Source organism: Pelodiscus sinensis, chromosome 10 (assembly GCF_052426305.1).
Source record: "Pelodiscus sinensis isolate ZL-2025 chromosome 10, ASM5242630v1, whole genome shotgun sequence".
In the NCBI taxonomy this organism is placed as follows: domain Eukaryota; kingdom Metazoa; phylum Chordata; order Testudines; family Trionychidae; genus Pelodiscus; species Pelodiscus sinensis.
The window spans coordinates 18,471,568-18,495,164 of NC_143061.1; positions in this window are offsets into that span (position 1 = coordinate 18,471,568).

Sequence of the window (23,597 nt, forward strand, 5' to 3'; positions counted from 1 at the left end):
TTGAAAGAAGCTTTTTTGAAAGAATCTTTCGAAAAAGCCTCTTTCAAAAGAGAGCATCTAGACTATAAGCAGATTTTTTGAAAAAGTGAGCCACTTTTTCAAAAGAGAGTCTAGATGCTTTCTTTCTAAAAAGCACAGTTTGCATTCAATAGCGCCTTTTTTCAAAGGAGTACTTTCGAAAAAAGGCGTTATTCCTTGTAAAATGAGGTTTACCACGATCAAAAAAATTGCCACATTCTTTCGATTTACTTTAGAAAGAACACGGCTGCAGTCTAGATGCAGGTGATGTTTTTTAGAAAAAAGGCTACTTTTTTCTAAAAAAAACCCTGTAGTCTAGACCAGTGGTTCCCAACCATTTGGGGTTGCCGGGCACCAGGGGGCGTGGCCGTTTGCCCGCCGGGCGCCCGGGGGGGGCGGCCCCCCCATAGCCGCATTCCGGGGGCCGGCGCTCTCCCCTCAAGCGCCGCGCGCCCAGGGCCGGCGCTCTCCCCTCAAGCGCCGCACGCCCGGGGCCGGCGCTCTCTTCCCCCGCTCCCTCCCTCCCCTCCCCCCAAGCGCCGCGTGCCCCGGCCAGCGCTAGCGCTCTCTCCCCAAGCGCCGCGCACCCGGGGCTGGCGCTGGCGCTCTTCTCCCCCCCCCCCCGTGCACCGCGGGGGGTGAATCCGCGGCGCCCCCGGGGTCGGCACTCACCGTGCGCCACACGCCCGGGGCCGGCTCCGGCACCGTGCATGCGCCACATGCCCGGGGCCAGGCCAGCCCTGAGCACTTGGCGGGTGCAGACAAATGCCCTGTGTTGGGGACCACGGGTCTAGACATACCCATAGTCTTCTCTATTCTAAACTAAACAAGCCAAATTCTTTCAGTCTTCCCTCATAGGTCATGTTTTCTAGACCTTTAGTCATTTTTGTTGCTCTTCACTGGACGTTCTCCAATTTCTCCACCTTTCTTGATATGTCGTGCTCAGAACTGGACTCAATACTCCAACTGAGACCTAATCAGTGCAGAGTAGAATGGAAGAATGACTTCTCGTGTCTTGCTCACAGCACTCCTGTTAATGCATCCCAGAATCATGTTTGACAGCAATTGACATAAAAGAAAATGAAGGGACACGATGTTGACCATTATCATGTGGACAATCTGCTAATGGGAAACTCCTTTTCGACTTGTGGAGAAGTAGAAAACTACCACCGTCTACCCTGAAGTATTTCTTAAGGCTTAATTCCGTGATGTGCTGAGTGCCCTCAACTCCCATTGATTTCAGTGGGATCATGCCAGGACTTAAATAATACTACTTTATTATTTAATAAAGGATCAGGGCCTTAATGGAGCAATCACAGTACTATGAAGGTGTCTCATTTTACTCTGAGCAGGAACTCACGTTTGTCACATCGCTTTCCTCGCCATCCTTTTTCACAATGGCACACTCCAGTCTCATGGTGGCAGAAAGAGCTGTGCTCGCAGTCACACTGTTCCTCATATCCCTCTCCATAGAATCCAGAGGGACAGGCTGAAAGGAAAAATAGATAATCAGAATAATGGTTCTTTCTGATTCATGGAAAACTGATGCGTAAGTCATCAGCCACTGATAAATAAGCCAATATTTATCTTCTGGGACAGCTTGAGAAGATGAATAGATGATGCAGGCACTGAATTTAAAATCCGAAGCGAGTATATTTGGCATATTCAAAGTTATTAGCATTCAGGACTGAATACAAGGACTATGCACAAAGAAGTTTGCAATGCAGCGGCAGTCTGAAATCCTACAATCACAATGGATTATATAGTGATGGCAATAAAAGAAACACACTGAACAACATACTACATTAATAGTGATAACTTATCATCTCAAAGGACTTTAGCAAGTTGCTAAAGGGAAACTGAGGCACGAGACAGTAAAAGGTTAGCATTTCAAAGATTCTTATGACTCCAGCTAACTAATGAAACTTGTGGATTCTCAGTACTTGTAGAAAAAACAGTTCACTTGTGACTTGGCCAAGACCATACACCAAATCAGTGGTAGAACTTGAAACATATCCCACTTCCTGACACTTAATGCTAAATTTTGTCTTTTTTATATAGCCCCACTACTATAGTATCTGAGCACCTCCTAGGCTTTAAATATACTGATCCTCACATCATCCCTTTTGCGGTAGGGAAGTGCCCTATGGTTTTTGGTCAGACAGTTTAAGTGATTTGTCTAAGGTTATAAAAGAATTTGTTGTGGAACAGGGAATTGAATCCAGGTTTCTCATATCCCAAGGTAGCACCCTAACTACTGCACCAGCCTTCCTTGTAGAATGAAGAGAAGTTCCAAGATCAACTTGAAGGATTGAAAGTAACTCAATATCCCTGAGGGAGAATGAGCTAAAATACCAGACAGAGGAGTCAATGAAAGTGAAAAAGAAGCCCTTGGAAGTTGAAATGGGCAGCCACAGCTATAGAATGATTAATGAAATACAGGAAACATTAATTAATAAGAATCTTATTATAGAACAGAGATTTACAAGCTGTCAAACTAGAGAAATTAGCCTTCCTACCAACATCACACTGGTCCCCAATCCATCCTAGATGGCAGTTGATTTCCCTGAAAGTCGGTCACAAATTCCACCCTTGCAACAGCTATAGTTCTGCTTGCAGCCTGCTCCATACTTTCTATCCTCACACTCTGAAATTAATTGGGGCAGAATGTTACTAGAACCACAAGTGAATGCAAGGTTCAGCCAAAGCGAAGGGAGAACATGGTGGAACTCACCAAATTCACAAATTATACCAGTTCGGCCCTTGGGATAAATGCATTGTCCATTCACATGATCACACATAGCCTGATAGTGACAGATGCAATGCTGCAAACAGTTCATGCCATATAAACCAGAAGGACAGGATGTAAAAAAAAGTAACAAAAGAAAACGCTTATTAAAAATGCACACTAACTACAAGAACAGGACACCATGTCTATATGGACTATACTTGTGCAGAAATTTTGCAGATGTTGCAGTCATACTATTCTATATTCTTTCCCCCTACAATGTCTACTGTAAATGTCAATTCAATTTGCAAATTTGTGCAACATTCAGAATACAAAACAGTCAGCAAACAAAAGTAAGCTAACTATTTCCAGTACAAGAAACCAATGTGTTCCAAGTAGTACAAATTAAATAAATAGAACCTAACTCTATTCGGTCTCATATCCCATCCAATCCAACTGATTGTGCAGGTGATGTAAGTCAGGTTTGGCTATGACCCACACAGTCAGACTCCATTCTGACTTACACTGAAGTAAATCATGGGTAACGCTGATGTAAACAATGGAGTTACATTAATATAAAACTGGTTTGGGAGCAGAATCAGACCCCTACAGAACATTGGACAGCAATAGTTGAAATTTATTAATAATTGAAGCTTATTATCATAATGTCAGCTACAGGCCACTGTGAGGACAGCAAGCAAAGGTTTTACAATGATATTTATTTAAGGATAAGTGAAGAAAGTGCTTAATTTGATTCCCAAACAATGATCTACGATAGCAAGAGCTTGATTCTTTATAGCTTTCGCAGTATGTAGGAAGCTATGTAATGGTTCCACTTTTTAATGGTTACTTTGTGCGATACACAATTTTATAATTTTTATATGTGTGTATCCACAGCAGCCTGATGACATTTTATAGCTTGCCTATTTTTAATTTAAATATATTCATATAATGAATTCCCTCCTACACGTACTGGAACTAGAACTGGAGACTTTAGCTCAAAGGGTAGAGGCTAAAGTACTAAAGTGCTAAAGTGATAACTCCATAAATTGCTGTTAGTAGTAGGTTCTACGCCTTTAAATGGACCAGGCCTTCCTAGAAGTTGACACTTAACTAGGGATAAGTGACTAGTCAACTACCCAATAAACAACTTGACTAGTCGCTTCCCTCCCCTCTCCCCCACTTGCTGCCTCTATTAGAAAGGCAGCAAGGGCGGGGAGCATGAGGCAGTGCTGGGGGGAGCTGGCTTAAAAGTCAGTTCATCCAACCACTGTCTCTTCCAGAGGGTGGGGGAGGGGGGAGGCAGAGGGCATAGTCTCTCCCTTTGAAATATATAAGAGCCATGGGCAGCTCTTGTGCATTTCAAAGGGAGAGAGGCAGTGGGAACCTGCTGGGTCTCTCCCTTTGAAATGTGCAGGAGCTGGGGGTAGCTCTTGTATATTTCAAAGGGAGAGGCACAGTGGGATAGTGAACGCCCCCTTTATCGACTAATCAAGTAGTCAGTGGAAATTCCATTGACTATTCAATTACTTGATTAATCAAAATTTAACATCTCTAACTTACACCACATTCTCTCCCATCCCACACTTTCCTCAGAGAAGTCCTGAATTTAAAAAGGGTCTGTCTCTCATAACATTATTTTTACAGACTGTGCAGCCCATTGGTGCATATGCTTAATTACCATACAGTAAAATTTGTTCCAAAGACCATTGGTATTCGATAATCACCATTTTGAACTGCTATAAGGATAAATCAGTTACTAAAAGAACAGTATTTGTCTGTTCCTTTTACTAAGATGGATTACACTGAATAGCCATATTGGAAATTTAAGATGTTCTGCAAAAAGTGTACAGAAGTTCTACAATGTTAATGAGGGTGGAGTTATATGGCTAAGTCCCCTAGCCAACTTTGCAGATATCAGCCAGTGTGTTAGAACAACATTTCTATAAGCAGTTTGATAAAGTAATGTACCAAGTTGGGAACTGAACTACCAATGAAAATCCTTGAGTTAGAATTTTGCTCCTCCCCCGCCACCTGGTTCCCCCCTCTTCTTGCAACAGAAATAAAATTCTCACTGCACCTTGTTGGCAGGTAGCTCTTCTCCATCCTGCTGCGCAAATACACATCCCAGTTTTGTGATCACAGCGTGCTCCATTGTGACAATTACAAGCATGACTGCAGCCTTCCCCGTAACTGTCAGCTTGGCAGGCTGTAAAGAGAAAGGCCCATAAAGTGCAATTACAACACATCAAAGGAGACATCATACAGAACAAAATTCAGACATAACCCAATTCAAGGGAAGTCAGCCAGAAATTGGCTTCTTATGAAACACTGTTCATATCACACAGATGCATAAGTTCATATATTAACCAGGCCTGACACTAAATAACAAGGGCTTAAAACATATCAACACATTCTGAACAGATTTTTATCAAAGACTCAAATCACATGGGTGATACATCATCTGTCATTCTCCTGCACCTCGGAATGTCTTTGTCTTAAACTAATGGTCCAGCAGAACAGTCCCTTTGACAGGCTGGCTATTTATTTGCAGCCTGGTAAGAGAACTGACAACTTCATTGTTTTCATTGTTCATTTTGCACAGTTCAATGTGTTAGCTCACCTAGAGCCTTATTCTCTGGTCAGAAAGGAGTAATATTTTCATCACTCTGGGTAAGCAGCTGGCTCCCAGGTGAAAACTTAACCCTGTATCTTACAAGTAACACGTGCTTCAGCTCCATTTTGTCTTGTATCCCCTATAGGAAAAAATGTCATTACAAGATTTCTGATACCTTCACTGTCATGTCTCTTTTTGTGTCTTTACATGGCTGAAAATAGAATAGAATAGACTGTCACTTTACTTTCTGGTGTTTTAAGGAAGAAAAACATGATTGTCCTTATAGATGGCCAAGATCAGGAAAGATGTGGAGAAATTAGAAAAGGTCCAGAGAAGAGAACCAAAAATGGTCTAGAAAACCTGACTTATGAGGGAAGATTGAAAGAATATGGTTTGTTTACTCTGGAAAAGAGAAAACTGAGAAGGGACACTACAGCAGCTTTTAAGTAACTAAAATGGTCTTATAAAGAGGAGGGAGAAAAATTACTGTATTTTAGCGAATATACCCTGCACCCAAATATAACCCAAATATACCCCATGGTTTTTGTTATTTCTGTAAAAAGAAATCTTGTATACCCCACGCACGAGTATAACCCATGGGGTATACAAGACTGTGCCAGGGGTATACTTAATGTGCGGGAGTATATTTATGGTGCAGGGGGTTAGGCTCCCAGCCCGTGACCAAACAACAAGGGGAAACTTACAAGGGGCGCTGCAGCCAGGAGTGCTCCGAAGCTGGGGCAGAGGCTCCCAGCCCGGGCTAACAAAGGGATGGAGTCTGGAGCAAGTTGCGGGCTTGGGGCTTGATGACCAGCAGAAGCGCCGAGTCTGCAGGCGGCCACGGCTCACAGGAGCGGGGCCAGGGCATGGTGCTTGTTGCTCGTTGCTCCTGCATGATCCAGCCGGGCGCCCTTCCTTGCCTGCAGCCGCCGCCGCCACATGCCAGACCCGCTGTGCGCTTGCTTGCTGCTCCGGGCTGGCGCCTGCCCCGCCACCCCGAACCATGTCTTGCTTGTTGCTCCTGGGCTGGGGCATGGTTCGGGGTGCCAGGGCAGGTGCCAGCCCAAGACCAACAAGTGAGCGTGCAGCAGGTCCGGTGTGCAGCGGTGGCAGCTGCAGGCAGGGAAGCGCACCTGGCTGGATCATGCAGGAGCAACGAGCAAAAAGCACCATGCCTTGGCCCCGCTCCTGTGAGCTGTGGCCGCCTGCAGACTCCTGCCACTGCTGCTGGCCACCGAGCAACTTGCTCCAGGCTCTTTCCCTTTGTCAGCCCGGGCTGGGAGCCTCCCGCCTTGCGCCTCTGCTGGGGATGCCTCTGCCCCAGCTCTGGAGCATTCCCAGCTGCTGCGCCCCTTGTAAGTTTCCCCACATTGTTCAGTCGCGGGCTTGGAGTCTAACCCCAGCCTGGCAAAGGTAGTGAAAGGGTTGGGGGGAGGGGATCCTCTTCCATCAAGTAAAAAAATACCCTATATGCCCCGCAAATGAGTATATCCCGCGGGGGTGAGGGAGAGGCAGGGTTTGTAAAAACGAATATAACCTGCGGGTTATATTTGCTAAAAGACTGTAGTCTCCTCAACTTCTGATGATAAAACTAGAAGCAATGGGCTTAAAATGCAGCATAGGTGGTTTAGGTTGGACATTGGGAAAAACTTCCTTAACACTCAGAGGCTGTGTCTACATTGGCACCCTTTTCCGGAAAAGGGATGCTAATGAGACACTTCAGAATTGCAAATGCCACGGGGGATTTAAACTTTCAAGTAGGAATAAAGGATCTTCCGGAAAAGGGTTTATTTTCTGCAAGATCCCGTCTAGACTGGCGCTTTTCTCCGGCAAAACCCCGAGCAGGAAAAAAGCGGCAGCCATGTTCATGCAAATACCACGGGGGATATTTAAATCACCCGCGGCATTTGCAATTCCAAAGTGTCTCATTAGCATCCCTTTTCCGGAAAAGGGTGCCAATGTAGACACAGCCAGAGAGGTTAAGAACTGGAATAAATTGCCTAAGGAGGCTGTGGAATCTCCATCACTGGAGATTTTTAAGAGCAAGTTAGATAAACACCTGACAGGGATGATGTAAATGGTACTCGATCCTGCTATGAGGCAGGGAACTGGACTTAATGACCTGCTGAGGTCCCTTCTAGTTCTAGTATTCTAGGATTCTAAAATAAAAGAATAAGATTGTTGTTGTCTTTGCCTTAACGGAGGCTTTAATTTTATTGTCTCAGGTTTGTTTTCCCCAGAGATAACAAACACCATTGGCATTCTACTGAGAGAAAATAGAAGATGGTGATCCTGTGAAATGCCATATGTTGTTTGCTCCCACTAACATTGGCACAGAGCACCTCATGGGATTGGATTCAAACTTTGACCTTCCATCAAAATCCCTAGCGCCTTATGGGGACCAAGGCCTAGTATTGTATGAAGGACTCATCCATGAGAAATAGAATGGAATTCTCTCCCCCATTTAGTTATGAATGTGTTTGATCACATTTGGCATATTCATAATCGTTAGCTTCTTGTCTGAGGCGTTTCAGTGTCCCAGTGTGATTTACATGGATGACATTTCACATTTAGATCCTTTTCAATATATATTTTTAAATGCATAAGCTCTCTATCACACCACTACTATAGCTAAGGCCTGGCCAGAACCCACTTACAATGCTGTGAAACTCTATATTGTGTGTACAGGGGGAGTTAACTAGCCTCATCATTACATTAAAGACTCAAACCATATGACTAATCTTTACCTGGATTATGAGGACAGATTTAAATCATGTCCACAACATAAATGAGAACTATGTTATAAAAGGGTTTTACTAGATTCCCAGACTTAGTGTAGATCAACCCTGAGAATGTATCTCACTACAAGTTTACAAAACACGCACACAAATCCCTTGTTATGCCTACTTTGAGATGGATGGGATTTGTCATGGAATTGGAAATTCAGGAATAAAAGCAAGAAATCTGGTGAGCAAAATTAAACATTCAAATCTCTTGCTAGGAGTATATAGACCTTCTTGGTTCATCTTTGGGGCATTCTGCTGAGGGTAGGACTTACAATGTTAGAGGATGGAAAGTGAAATTATCAGCCTGTGTTTGCATGTTTCTCTACTGATGGAGCAGAGTGAACTGATTTTTCTTTTTCTCCCTGCATCCCCCCTTTTTTGTGAGGCATGTATAGATAGTTTATAACCAACATTAGGTGAGTAGCTAAAACCAATTTAAATCTCATGATGCCAGAATTATTTTTCAGCATCCTCATGCACTTGAAAACAAATGCTGTTCCTCCAGCTGTGAGAGCTTGCGGATTCCAGGAAATACCAGCACAAATACGCAACACAGAACAAAAGCAAAGAAGCATGTATGAATGCCCCCAGGAGAGCAGAGGTCAGAGTACTCTTTGCAGGGCTTCAATTATACTGTTTGGAGCAGCAGGACAAACAGTACAACGGATCCAAATCTTAGAATAGTTTCCTTCTCTTCTTTAGGTGCCATTGTTTAAAAAGATTTACAGGTGGTCAATATCTCACTATTGAGTGGGGGGTAGAATAGGGTTGGCTGCACACCCAGTGCAAAAGCCAACTTGTAAAGTCAGAGCAGGATTGCTTAACAATGTTTTTAGGTTCCCACCTGTGTCATGCTTGCTGCTCATGATAGCATGGGCACTAGAGCTGACTGGACATGCCCTCCAACTGGCTGACCATCCTACATCCTTTGTGAAGGCTGTGCAGGTGCACTCACAAGACATGTACTTAAGGTGTCTTGGCTGTAGGAGGGACCCTGCCATTCTACTTGTGCAGAGCTGTGTGGGGAGCGGGAGAGACAAGCTTCCCATGACCTTTTCCCCTACCTAACTGTCTATGGGCAAAACAGAAGGCAGGATTAATCAAGACTTGAGGTACTAATACTAGCAACTTCTACTGCTGCAAGATCCCTCATCTGAATCAGCCACTTCACTCCGCAGGGAACTGGGCATCTCAATTTAAACTTCCAGAAATAAGTGAACTTTAGTCATGATTGCTACTAATTAATGATAGCACCGCTCCCCACACAGCTCTGCACAAGTAGAATGGCAGGGTCCCTCCTACAGCCAAGACATCTTGAGTACATGTCTTGTGAGTGCACCTGCACAGCCTTCACAAAGGATGTGGGATGGTCAGCCAGTTAGAGGGCATGTCCAGTCAGCTCTAGTGCCCATGCTATCATGAGCAGCAAGCATGACACAGGTGGGAACCTAAAAACATTGTTAAGCAATCCTGCTCTACTTTACAAGCTGACTTTTGCACTGGGTATGCAGCCAAGTGTTTATCTCAAAGCAGGCATGGATTTCAAACTGATGTGTAGGCCATTACTCTTGGCCCAATAAAAGAACAAGACACCCATTTATTTAACCCTCCTTGTTTATAAGTTGTCTTCAAACAGGTTGCATCCTGTCTTGTCAAAAATTCTGAAAGCTTTCTCACTTCCACACTGGGACTTCCTTGTACCAGCAGCTCTTAACACAGCTAAATCTTAGATTAAGTCTATTTCTGTCTTAGGTAGGTTCCTCCAAATCTTATCCTTCACCATTGTCAAAGCCATCAACAGCAGCCCTGATGTAAACATAATCATATCATCTGTGGTTAGATGACCTGGAAACAGGCCACTTCCATACATTATTAATTCTTATTATTAGCAGCAACCTTTGGACAAACTTGCAAAGTCATCCGTGTAGTACAAGGCATTACCAGATGATACATTGTTTAGCTAAAAGAGAAACAGGTCACCTCTTTGCATTGTAATTTGACCTTAAGCTTTTGCGGGCAAAAAGGAGTCTTAAAGCCTTTGGCATCTTAACTAGCACAAGGGATAAATCAAGAGCAGCATAAAGCTTTAATGGTTCCAGTGTAAGAGAATAAATAGTTGATTTCATACGTAATCCCAGTAGACTTTGCTAGGAAGATGAAGAGGGACATGTGAGGCCTAGGACAAAGGGACTAATTTCTTAATTGAATTTAATAAAATATGTAGGAACAAAGCTTCCCATTTTTAATACAGTTTACAGAGCAGTCAAGAACAAAGCTGACAGATTGCTAACTTTGTGGATCTTTTGAAGGGCAATGTAAATGGACTGCAACCAAGAAACAAGCAACACCTCTGCTCCCAGACAGCACCAGCATATTTCAATGGCACTATATTTCACAAAACCTGGTTGATTAACCTATAAACAGGGTAGCAAGAGAAATTACCATTGACATGAAGAATTGTAATACATTAAACTCAAGGTAGAATAATAGGGCCAGATGTTTGTAGGAAGAAATGGCACAGAGTGGTTGGCTCAATAGGTTAGAACTGAGGGATGATTTGGAAAGCAGGTAGAAAGACAGCAGAAAGGTTCAATAGTATTTTCTCCGGAGTCAGGGGACTTGCCTGAACAGGAATGGGGGAGGATCTGGGAGAGGATCGCTAGACAGGAGGGTGTCCATGTGAGTTTGTGTGTGCAGAGGGAATTGAAGAAAAAAGAGGTGGGCTATGGTCAGGGTAGAGATAACAGGAGTGTTTGATTACTGCATGACTAGTGACAGCAGTCCACAGTGCTGGTTGCACTGAAGTGGGGCTTGGTTCTACCAGAGTGCATATCTGGAAAGGTTGCACTCAGGTTTGGTCAGTGTTTTGAATTTGCAGGAAGGACAAAAATAGAGGGGATTTGTCAAATAAGAGCATTATCTCCCCATGTCTGTCTGAAATAAACTGTAAACTTCTAACAGAGAACCAAGACATCTGTGGGTCTAAAAAGCATTGTACAACCCTCTACAAACAAGCATCTATTTATTGTGTAATGCTGCTTTGGACGAATGTAAATGGTTCTGAGCTCTACAGTGTTGTAAGCAGAGGATGAGTATACTGCATTTTTAGGGTGAAATTCAGGTTCTGCTGAAGTCACTGGATCACATTTCTGTTTTAAGGAATAAAACTTAAAATTAAATATTTGGAAAAGAAAACATGGTCACTGACTGACTTTTTCCAACAACAAGGCTCAGTCATGCCTGCAAAAGATGCTATCAAGATAAGGAAAAAAACTTACTTTCCATCAGGTTTGCTGGCAGATTATCAGAAGATCCAGCAACAATGTCCATTCAAAACAAAATTGAGGCAACCACCTCAAACCCTGCATTGTTAAGTGGGACAGTTCGTTCTTACTGTTTGTGAAATTCTAGGAACTTACCTTTTTTTAAAAATGATGTATCTAAGAATTAATTATAAAACCACCATTCCCACACCACCCAAATAGCAAAACAATCCCTGTTTTAGCGGCGAGGAGTCCTGTGGCAACTTATAGACTAACTGAAGTGTTGGAGCGTAAGCTTCCGTGGGCAAAGACCCACTTTGTCAGATGCCCACGAAAGCTTATGCTCCAACACTTCAGTTAGTCTATAAGGTGCCACAGGACTCCTTGCTGCTTTTGCAGATTCAGACTAACACGGCTACCCCTGTGATACTTGAATCCCTGTTTTTATTTTTTCATCATGTTCTTTTGTAATTTTTCTTTTTTGTCTTTGGAAGTTTGATTTCACCAGAAAAATGGCCTTTTGACACTTCATAGAAAACAAAAGTTAAGTTAACATTGCAGGACATGACTCTGATATCTCAAAACAAATGGGATATATTGTGAAACACAAAGTTTGATGTATCAATGGAAGTGAAAGGAAATAACAGATTATTTGCATGTTCTCCTCCCCCAGAAAACCCCATTTCCATTTATGGCATCTCTGGAAAAAGGTATGATTTATATATCTAACTCTTTAGATTCTTCAACACCTAATAAGGAACAATTTTTAGAGTCATTAAGACAGGCTTTTATGATCTTTGTTAGACATTTGTTGGGATCACTGCTGTTATACACATGTTGGTCATACTTGGCTCCCACTCTGCCAGGGAGACACTGACATGTTCCTATGATGTGGTTGCAGTGAGCAGCATTCTTGCATTCACACACCTGGTGGCAGTCAAGTCCAAAACATCCATCTGGACAAGCTGAAAATGGAAAAAGGGTGTTTTTTTTTTTTTTTTTTTTTTTTTTAAAGCAGCTTCCATTTCTTTATGCAACGGTCTGGAAAACAGCAAGCTCCAGCTCCCAATTTCTGAAAACTCTGTACCTGGGGAAAATTTTAGCTGGTTCCCTTTTTAGTTATATAGTCAATCTGAGATTATATTTGGGAGCCTGTGTCCCATTAAAGGTTAAATCTGAAAAACAGTAAAATCCACACACAAGTCCCATTATTGTGCATGCCTTACAATTTGCGGTACATGGACCCTGATTATTATTTTGCACAGATTACAATGCTGTACAGATTGCAACACAGGGAAATGCAGCTGAACCTATAAACCAAAACCACAAGACTAAAGAACTAATGGATGTGAATTCACGTAAGTTAGGAATTATGTTATCATAAGGAGCAGTGGAAACAAATGTGATTAGGCTAAAAAGAGGAAGGACTTTCAGGTTCTAGGTGAAGTATATGGGGAGATAAGGAGGCTCTCAACAGTCCAAGAAATATATTTTGTATAATACAAAATTTAGACTATCTGGCTGCATCTAGACTGGCACATTTTTCCGCAAATGCTTTTGTGGAAAATCATGCCAGTCTAGATGTAGCCTCTTTGTTCCTTATGCTTAGACTTGGAGACATGATCCAGTTGACTGTTCTAACATTTTTCTAATGAGTTTTATAAAACAAATATAAAATTCTAGGTTTACCCGGCATTTACCTTAACTCAATTTTCATTTTTTCTTCATTTAAATCATTGCTCTGGGGTGAGGCTGGGGATGAGGGGTTCAGTATGCAGGCTTCCCCAGGGAGAGAGGACTACCTGAGACCACTGTCCCACAGCAGCTTGGGGCCAGGTGAGAAGCACCTCTCCATGGTCCCTGCAGTTCCAGCAGGCATGGCAGTGGGAGAGATGCATATCTCCTAGCTGGTTCATCTGCCCCAAGCTCCCCAGTTTGGCTAGGTCTACACTGCGTTTATTTTTCAGGAACAGATACACGTACCATTTTCCACTTGTTTTTTCGTAAGAGGCTTTTCCGACATTTGGCCATAAGAACATAAGAACATAACATCTACATGGAGACCTCCTCTTTCAGAAGCTCCCTTATTCTTCATAAAATGAGGAATACAGGGATACCTAAAGAACGCGCCTGCTTTTTCAGAAACTGTTCCGAAAAAAAAGACACGTTCCCTGGAGTCTAGACATAACCTCAGAGTGAGGAATGCAGCAAACTGCATACTTTTTCCTCACTCCCTGATGAAAGAGAACAGCCAGCAACATCTCTGTGGCTGGGTCTCCCTGGAAGTGCTGTGGCCTAATGGTTAAGTCCCACAATTAGCTGGCGGAAAAGGGGTGCAGATCCCTGCGGTTGGTGCCCCAGGCCTAGCAACTCCAGCCCACTATATTAGTACAGTTCTTAAGTTGGGGGTGAGTTTGTCTGTCTCCCTCCAACCTTTCTCCTTCCGGATCTAACACTGGGCTGGGAGGGCCTATGTAAATAGAGACTTTTTCTCTGTGGAGGATGGAGCACAGTTGGGGGAACTGACCCCAATAGGTCTCATGATGGGGGAGATGTATGAGACAGTGAAGAGAGGAGGGCCTGTCATCACAGGGGTTACATAAAGCCTTTTGGCTCGCTACCCTGCCCCGCTTTAACTGTAGCCAATGCAAGGCCAGGAGGGAGGATAAAAGGGAGGAGCTTGGCTCAGTTAGGGGCTGACCAGCAAGGAGACAGGAGCACAGTTCTGCAGTATGCAGGGACTGAACCAAAGCCCATCTACTTGGCAAGCCACAGGAGCAAGTAAGCCTCCAAACCCACCCCTGGGAAAAAGGGGGGGCCGAACCTACTAGACACCCTAAGGGGTGAATCTGGACTCTTGGGGCCAAAGTCTTTCAAATATATAGTAGATACTGCTGCAGTTCAGTGATTACTAGTTAACAGTGCATGCTGTTGAAATTCTCTTTTGCTAGAAGCATCAGATAATTCACAGTGGTAGGCAAAGAACTAAATATGGCAGGACCTCTTCAGAGCATCACAGAGATTCAATAAATATATTTGGCATAGTGTGACAAAGATTAAACCTGCTGCTCAGGCTATGTATGCGCTAATAAGGAGCTCTTTACCAATAAACTATCCATGATTATTTCAGCAGTCAAGAGGTTTCTAGATCAATATTATGTGAGAAATACTATGCTAAAAGAAATGCTGCACAGTCAAACGCTTAACAGTTAAAGTAATGGGATTAAGGTTGTGCATCTGTATGATAATGAAGTTATATGAACATGTACTATTTTTTCCACAATACCCCTTCTTTATTCAGTGTGCTGGATGGTCAGTGATCCAGCACAAATCTCCCACCTCCACCTCACACACAGAAATTCCATCATGTAGAATCATACTAACAGAGGCATGGATCATCAATATGGCTGGAATCTTTAGATCTACAGCAGAGACTTTCGCCACATGAACTAACCAAGTAACTGATACCAATAAGAGGTTGCTATCCTCTGTCTGGAGCAGTCACAGAGGGAGATGAGATACATTTGGCCAGTGAATTTCACAGTTGCCAACAGAGGAACTTTGAGACTCAGGAACCATGGGTTCCATTCCAGGTTCTGGAGGAGAACGTTCTTTAGCGGACACAGATCTTTCTTCTTCATTCTTCTCTAAGCCTACTCCCCTCTGCCTATTTTAGGCCTGGCTCTTCCCCACCACCTCCCACCCATGTACTTGTTTCAGAGCCCTTAGCTCACTAGCCCCAGTTCCCAACCCCCTTTTGTGCTTCTCATCCCAGTCCTTGTCTCCTTGCCCCATCAGTCTCAGTTTCCCATGCTCTGTTCCATACCTCCTTCTCCCTATTCTATTCCCCCCCACCTGCCAGCACCCATTCTTACCATCAGTCTTTATGTCCCAATCTAATCCTTCTATTGTTGCTGCAACTGAAACTGTGTCTTGTAAAAGTGCGTTGCTATCTGCCCCACCTATAATACAATGAAGACCAATGCCATTTCTGTAGGTATCAATGAACTAACATAGAAAGTGAATGTTAGTCCTCTGGTGGTGAAAGGCAATAGTGGGAGTACAGTGATAGTCTGCTTTGGTATCTCTGGGAAACTCACTTTGCTGTGACAGTGGCAGCTTGGGATTTTTGAACATATGATTTCATACAACTGGCTCGATTACTCCAAGCAAAAAGGCAAATCTCTTCTTCAGCCTGTCCAGACTATACCTTCTTCAAGGTCAGATTAATAGTTTGAGTCTTAGTGTTAAGGCTTCATTTATGTCATGAGTTCATGGAATCCGTGACTTCCAGAGACCTCCATGATATTTTATGCTTCAGTTCTGGGGGGGGGGGGGGGCTGCAGGACTAGAGCTGTCAGCCACGAGGGCCCCCACAGGATTCCAGCAACAGCTTTGTGCATGCAGGCAGGCTGCGGGGGCAGGGATGTGCTTGAGCTGTTTCCCAATTTTCTCTTTGGGAAATATGGTCACCCCACAGCTCCCATCCACCATGGGGACAATATGCAGAGGGATCCCCACTGCAGCTTCCTAATGCCATGGGAGGTGAGGAAACCACAGAGAATGTAGCCGTCTTGGATGCTGGATCCTCCACTTCCAATTCTGTCATTGTTTTAGTAAAAGTAATGGACAGTTCACAGTTTCCATGAATGTTGTTTATTGCCAGTGACTAGTCTATAACTTTTACTAAAAATATCTGTGACAAAATCTCTGTGTCAGAGAAACGGGGAAAGAGAACATACATCAGTGTCAAACAGTCAAGAATGATTAGTCAGTCTTCTGTTTATTCTTACTGGTGGGTGAGCTGATTTAAAACTGCAAAGTAAAATTACTGCATGTGGTTTCAACTCTTGACTAAATCACAGGATACTGCAAATTATTGTTTATTAAGTTCCAGTAATGTATAGAGTTCCTCCATACAAGAGAGAAATGCCTTCCTGAGCTATTGAAATAAGTTCTTGAGTCTCTGTCTCAGGCAGAGTTGGCAAATAGATTTTGCCAGACAAGAGGATGTAAATTCATCTGTCTATCTTGGTTCACATGAAATGTAAGCTTTGTAAGCCAATACAGTACAGGTTGGACCTCCCTGATCTGGCACCCTTTGGACCTGAGTGGTCCCGAAGGAGGGAGTTTGCCGGACCAGGGGAGGTCAAGTGTGGGGCTCTCCCAGAGCTCCCCTCCTGCCCACCGCCCAGCCAATGCGCTGTCCCCAGACAGTGACAGGGCTTCACTCCCAGCGGCCGCAGTGCTTTCACTGGTAGAGCTCCCTAACCCCAGCCTTTAGAGGCTTCCTGCTCCCAGCCACTGGTGGCTCCATGTCCCCGGCCATGGAACCTTCATTTTCCCACTGGCGCAGCTCCTCTGTTGGCTGGCAGGGCTCCTGCCCTGTCCTCCTCTGCTGACAGCTGGGATTCTTCCCCCAGGCCACTGACCCTCCAGGCTGCTTGCCGGCTGAGCTCGCAGCCACTGGCAACCTTTGTGGTCTGGGACTCTCTGGTCCAGCAACATCTATGGTCCAGCAGGATCACAGATGTTACTCGACCAAAGAGCTCCAGCCACAAAGGTTGTATACAAGTCTATTTGCATACAATGTCAACTTGATGTGAAACCAGTACACCCGGAATGAAACTTCAACATTTCCTCCATTTGTTTTCCTTTTTCCCCCTCAATTTATTGAGTGTGATTCAAAATCACAAATAGTTTCAAAATCCTGAAAAATGTATTTTTGGGCACCTTTACTATTTTCTGGGGAAAAATCATGTTGGAAAAGTATTGTATTGTTGAAACTAGATCATTTCAAACTTCCAAGCTGGGTGCTGTAAGATCTTCTGGAGAGCTATGAGAGAAATGCTGTGGTGAAAAACCTATTTTTCCACTTTATGGTTTTTTATATTTCATGTGTAAGTCTTAGGATTAATTTCTCTTTTATGGATTCAAAAAATTCTTTAAGATGGAAAAGGGAAGTGAGCAATATAAATAGGACATGGTAAGGTTGTTTTTTTTTAAAGAGCCTTTCACAATATTCACAAACTACCTCACAAGTTTCTCCAGCAGAACTGAGACTGTTTCTTTTCTTTTAACAGTCCCTGGACAGAATAAAAATGGAAATAATATGTGCCATTTCTATGATTTGTTGACTGTTGAAGTCTTATTATAGTATGGAAGTTGCAAAGTGCTCTCATTTCCACTAGAGGGCAATAGATGCACAACTGATTAATCAGTCTCACTTGAACACACATATTGTTTTGTCTCTAAACTAAATGATAAGAACAGACCGAAACGATTTATTAGCGAATGTTTGAAACAAATCAAAATCAAGGTCAAATTTAACAAATTAAGACACATGAAATCTGGGAGTCAAGGGCAGGTTGTAAGGAAAGCAAATAACAAACCCGGTTAATATTGTATAGACGTAAGCTGCCTTGTCCCGGATACAAGAGATATAGAATTAAGACAAAATTAATTAAATCTTGGGGTGACCACGCATTAGATAAGAGAGAATCTCTCTTTCATAATTACAGGTCATAAATCTATGGGTGGAGGGCCCCCCACGATGTGGGCCTGTCCTATGTCATCTTCCTTCTGGTCTAACATAGCAAAAACAATACCCATGTGAAACAAAACCACTAAAGTTTGGTGTAATGATCATTGTCTGTAAAATTTTCAACAAATCAAATTCAGCTATTTCTTCAAAACAACACATGACTTTCACATTATTTTTACTGTATCTCAGCCAATACATCTTTTTTTACTCTTTGCATAGTTTATGGTGTGAAAACAACATCACAAGAATGTGCAACAGATCAACTATAATATATGTATGAAACCCAATCCAAAATAACTGTTACTTCATGTTAGCAAGTTACTAGGTGGTAACAGATGCAGCGGTAGACTTTAATGTTAGCAGCACATATCTCCTTAGGCAGCTTATTGATATTTTATTCTAAGATAATTTTATAAATTCCATGGGGACAATGAAATAATTTAAAAGCAGGGTAACATTTTTTTTCTGTTTTAAAGTACTAAGGTTTTCTTCATAAAGTCTCCAATTCAGCCTGGTTCTTAAGCACATAACTAATTTTAAGTAGATAAGGAGTCCCATCAAGTCACAAACTCAATGTTAGGCAAGTGGTTAAGTACCCTCCTGATCTGGGTTGTAACATTTAAATAGGTGGTCTTAGTTCAGTTAGATGGTTTACCAAGATCAGGCACAATGAACTGTGAGAAACATCTGCCTAGAAATGAAAGGGCAGGGGAAGAATGTACCTTTTTCACAAAAAGTTCCTGTCCATCCAGCTGCACAAGTACAGGCTCCACTCACATGATCACAGGCAGTCCATTCTGGCACTGACAGCTGTACTTACAATTTGGGCCAAAGGTTCCCTTAGGACATCCTGGACAGAAAGAATAAAAGCTGGGTGTTGTGCCAACTCTGGCATAGGTCCTTGTAGTTTAATTGGTGATCAGTTTGCCATTCTAAAGTACTTTTAAACCTTTTCTGTTCACAAGTGGAGCATCAAGATTTATCTATGTACCCTGAAAACAGTTCACATTATATGATTTCTTTGAGATGCTGGCTACTGCTGGAAGTTTTTGTTGCTTTATAATAAGGCGTGTTTTAGGGTAAAAAAGAGATCTGAGGGATTCAGTCAATTCTATATGCTACACAGAAAAGCAACGAAGTCTAAAGTTGCAAAAATCAAAACACCCAAATTCCTAGTTTCTGATTTGTTGTGTACCACACACTGGTTTAGAAACATTTATTTGTCCAAATCCTATGAGAGTTCACCTGCGAGTATGGGGGTAAGCCATGCAGAATGCCTAATGTTGCCCTTAAAACCCACTTCCTGCCTCCCCCACCAACTTTTTTTCTGCAATTCAGATTCCACAGAAGAATTTATGTAAGAGAAAGGGAATATTAAATGTGGTGACCTCCTCCAGCAAGCTCCAATCTGAAAGCTGCATGCCCTACTTACAGGCTCTGCTTGGGAAAATTCAAGCCAAAACATTACATCTGGGGAATGGATTAGAGACTTTGATTTTCATAGCAGTAATTGTTAGGAGTTTAAAGGAGAGACTGGTATATCACTCTCTTAGGGAGAAAACACCACTTCAGAACATAAATAATATCCTTCAGGACAACAGAAAAATCAATTAAAATAGGACCAGTTGTCTAATTTACATTAGACACATTTAAGACAGCTGAATGGTAGGGATAACGTTACCTGCACACAATAATGGAGGGTTTCTCTGAACGTTTATAGGTCCTACTAGCTTATATTGAAATAAATATCTGCCAAATCCCTTTAAAAGGGAAAGATTTCAACATTTGTATCAAAAAACTCATTTTTAGGCAGTTTGGAAAATATCACAGAGCCCAAGAAACAACATGATGTGGCACTTTGAGCTTGCAAAGATGAATCTGCAAAAACAGAAGAGGACCTGAACTGATCATAATGTCACCAAAGGAAGGATCCTAACGTTAGCTAAAGATTTAAAAAAATCATCAGGAATAGATCAATGGTCATGTGACAAATATCTTGCTTTTATTTCCATATAAGCTCTGTTGGAGAGGCGTTGTCTGTGTCTTGTGTTTATGGAGTATTCAATCATTGTTTAACATATTAATAACAGCTTATGATAAAAATGAAGAGAGAGAACTACAGAAAATATCTGAGGCACGCAGAAACATGTTCACAGTTGCCCATGGGGCCAATGAGAATCCTAGTGTATGCATTTCTGGAAATAACAGACAGCTGTCATATGGAAGTAGCCCCACCATTTTACTTAATTTATTTTTCCTCTATATTTTCCAATTAATACGATGAGGCTGTATCTGAATTTATGGAGAAAATAGAGGCTGATTCTGGAAACGTGAGAATGCTAAAATCAGATTCCCTTCAGTAGCAGAAACCATGTCCTGCCCTGGCTCACTGTGGGGGCATTTTCTCCTCTGTTGTGTATGTACAGAAATTGATTGAGTCAACATGAGGGATGTTAAATTGCAGATAATCAGCAAATCGAGCAGTCGACGAAATAGTGCTAACTGTTGATCAGTAACATTGCACTATGTTCATATCCTCATTGACTGCTGAGACCTAATCCCAAGGCTCTTTTCTTAATCACCCATGCATGAGGGACCACTTGACAGACTTGATATCAGAAGACTTCAAAGAAATGAAATCTAGTTAGCTGAAGAATATCTGAGGCTCCTATCATTGTGATATCCAAGTATTTTGGTAAGGAAGCAAATGGACACACTCAACGTAATATAGGTTGAACCTCTCTAGTCCAGCACCCTTGGGACCTGACTAGTGCTGAATCAGAGAATTTGCTGAACCATGGGAGATCAATATTGTCTAGCAGCATTACCAACACTTCCACTGCTTATTAGGCTCTTAAAAAACATTTAGGGCTAAAAGCGGCAAGGAGTCCTGTGGCACCTTATAGACTAACTGAAGTGTTGGAGCATAAGCTTTCATGGGCAAAGACCCACTTCGTCAGATGCATGTCTGGGGTAAAGTAAAGCTTTAGGGGTAAAGTAAAGCTAAATAACAGCACAGAACACTGAGAGCCAGGGCAGGTGGCTGTAAACAAACTTTATGGGACTGCGGGAAACTTGGCTACAACCCATGGTAAGTGGACATCTGGCTAACTAAAATCACACTGGACCATGGATGTTGCTGGACCAGAAAGTATTGAACTACAGAGGGGTTCAACCTGTATACTGAATTTAATTCATTTCCCTTTTTTAATCTTCCTTCCTCCTGTTGTTTCTCTCTCTCTCTTTTCATTTGTCTTCCTCTGCCTTATGAATTACATTGTAAACAACATAAATGCTGCCCCTAAATGTAGCATCATGAGGTAAAATATGGTAGCTGAACAATTTTAGGACCTAAAATAGCACTTGTGGTTAGAGATGGCAACATGGGGTGTTCAAATCTCATGTTTTAGGCCTGATTGCTAAAAGGAGCAAGAATCTTGCTCCATACAATATTTCACATTGTTTGTGTGTATATATATATATATATATATATATATATATATATATATATATACATACACACACACACACACACACACACACACAGCTGGTATTGTCTGAAATGTATTTTGGGAAAGAAATAATATCGGGACACAGGCTTTAATAAAGGAAGGATCTCAACAGATCGATGTTTGTGTCCATTTTGGGTACAGAGTATTTCTATCTGTCTAAGCTGTAAAAGAGTTTAGAAAGAAAGGGCAAATCCTTAAAACCTTATACAAGGAAGCAAGGATGCAGTTGTATACAATTTAGTCACCCTAATAGGAAGTCTAATTACCAAAGTATATCTTTAATTCAAAGCTATTCTGAAAATAACTCTCCTAGAATCCAGTTGATTAACCTATGTAGCACTGCTGAAGTCTGAGCCTCCTAAAAAGCATGCAATCTCCTGTCTGTGGAGAACTCCAGCATGGATGCCTTCTTAAACATAATCAAAAGGAAAAACAATTTTTGATCTTGACCACTGTGAATTCCCTACTGCGATGTGCTTCCACTTACTCTGCTCACAGTGTTTCCCAGAGTAACCTGCTTCACAGATACAAATCCCAGTGATTGGGTCACAGCTACCATCACTGTTATTGCAGACACACACAAGCTTCCACAGTTCTCTCCCTAGTGGCCAGCATCATAAGCTGCAAACCAACACAACAGCATTTGCACAAGATTGAACTGCATGCCTGAGGTAACAGGTAGTGTTATATTTGGACAGATTAAGAAAACAGGCACAATGGCCAACCTCTTCAAACTCGAATGCTTAAAAATAGGCACAAAGGGCCAGACTTTCAGCTCAGGTAAATAGGTGTAGTTCCATTCAAGTAAATGGAGTAATTCTTGTTTTCCCCAGCTGAGGATAAGGTGCATAAACTGACATTAAACTAGAGCAAAGTGATTTAATATTTAGAAATGAGTACTCATAATTATGAGTACCTTTACAAGGGGTGTATCTAAACTATATGGCTCTGACAACGAAGCCATGTAGATTAGTTTACTCGGCAAAGGGAAATGAAGCGGTGATTTAAATAATTGCCGCTTCATTTAAATCAAAATGGCCGCTGCGATGTGCCGATCAGCTGTTTGTTGGCTCAGCGCGGCAGTCTAGACGGGGATCTGCCGACCCAGAATCCTTCGTCAGCAGATCCTTTATGCCTCATGAAACATAGTCGATAAGTGGTGCTCTCTACCCCACTGCAGCTCTGCAGTTTAAATGTAGTAGGAGCCAGGCACGCAGCTGAGTCACAGCGGGGTTAGCTCCCAGGGCGGCATGAGCCAGGGCTAAGTAGTCCTGGCTCGTGCCGACCCTGGAAGCTAACCCTGCTGCGCCTCTGCCTTTTAAAAGTAGTAAGGGCTGCCCGGCTCTTACCACATTTAAAAGGCAAAGGCACAGCATGGAACCCAATGTGAGCAGGGATTGCTTCAGTCCCCACTCATGCTGGGTCCTGTGCTGTGTCTTTGCCTTTTAAATATAGTAAGAGCCGGGTGCCCCTGCCACTCCCCCACTGCGGAGAGAGTGCTGATATAGAAGCAGCGGGGGAGAGAGGGAATGCTAGTAGTTGACTATTGAACTATTCTTTTCCATCCCTAATTTAGATGACTAATTCTAGACACTCAAGTTTTTACATTGTAGCTGGTTGGTCATTCACACCAGGCTTATCCATTTTTGTAGAATAGAGAGATCTTACTTTGATAAAAAAAAATTCATTTAAAAGTCATTTAATTGAGGAAAGAGACACATTTTCACTTTCTTTTTTACTTTCTGCTCAAAAAAGGAGAAACTTTAAAAAATAATATCCAAAAGGAAACAGATTTCTGAAAGTTCGATGTTTTTGGTAAAAAAAAAAAATGATGTTTTTTCATGGAACATTTTGAATTAGATGGAAAAATTCATTTCTTTTGAAGCTCTGTGTGAAATTTATTTAGCTTTTCTTGATCACCTCTATTGTGCAGTGACATAAAAAGGGAGGAAACATTTTAAGTTGCCAGGAACATGTGTTTTAAGTCTCCAGAATTTCAAGAAAACATTTTGAATTTTTCCTGAGTTCTTGGGAAGGGTTGAAAGTTCCTTTCCAAACTCCACTCATTAGTTTAACAGAAGTAGGGGATTTATCAACACCAGAAGCAAAATGACTGAAATCTGCAAAAT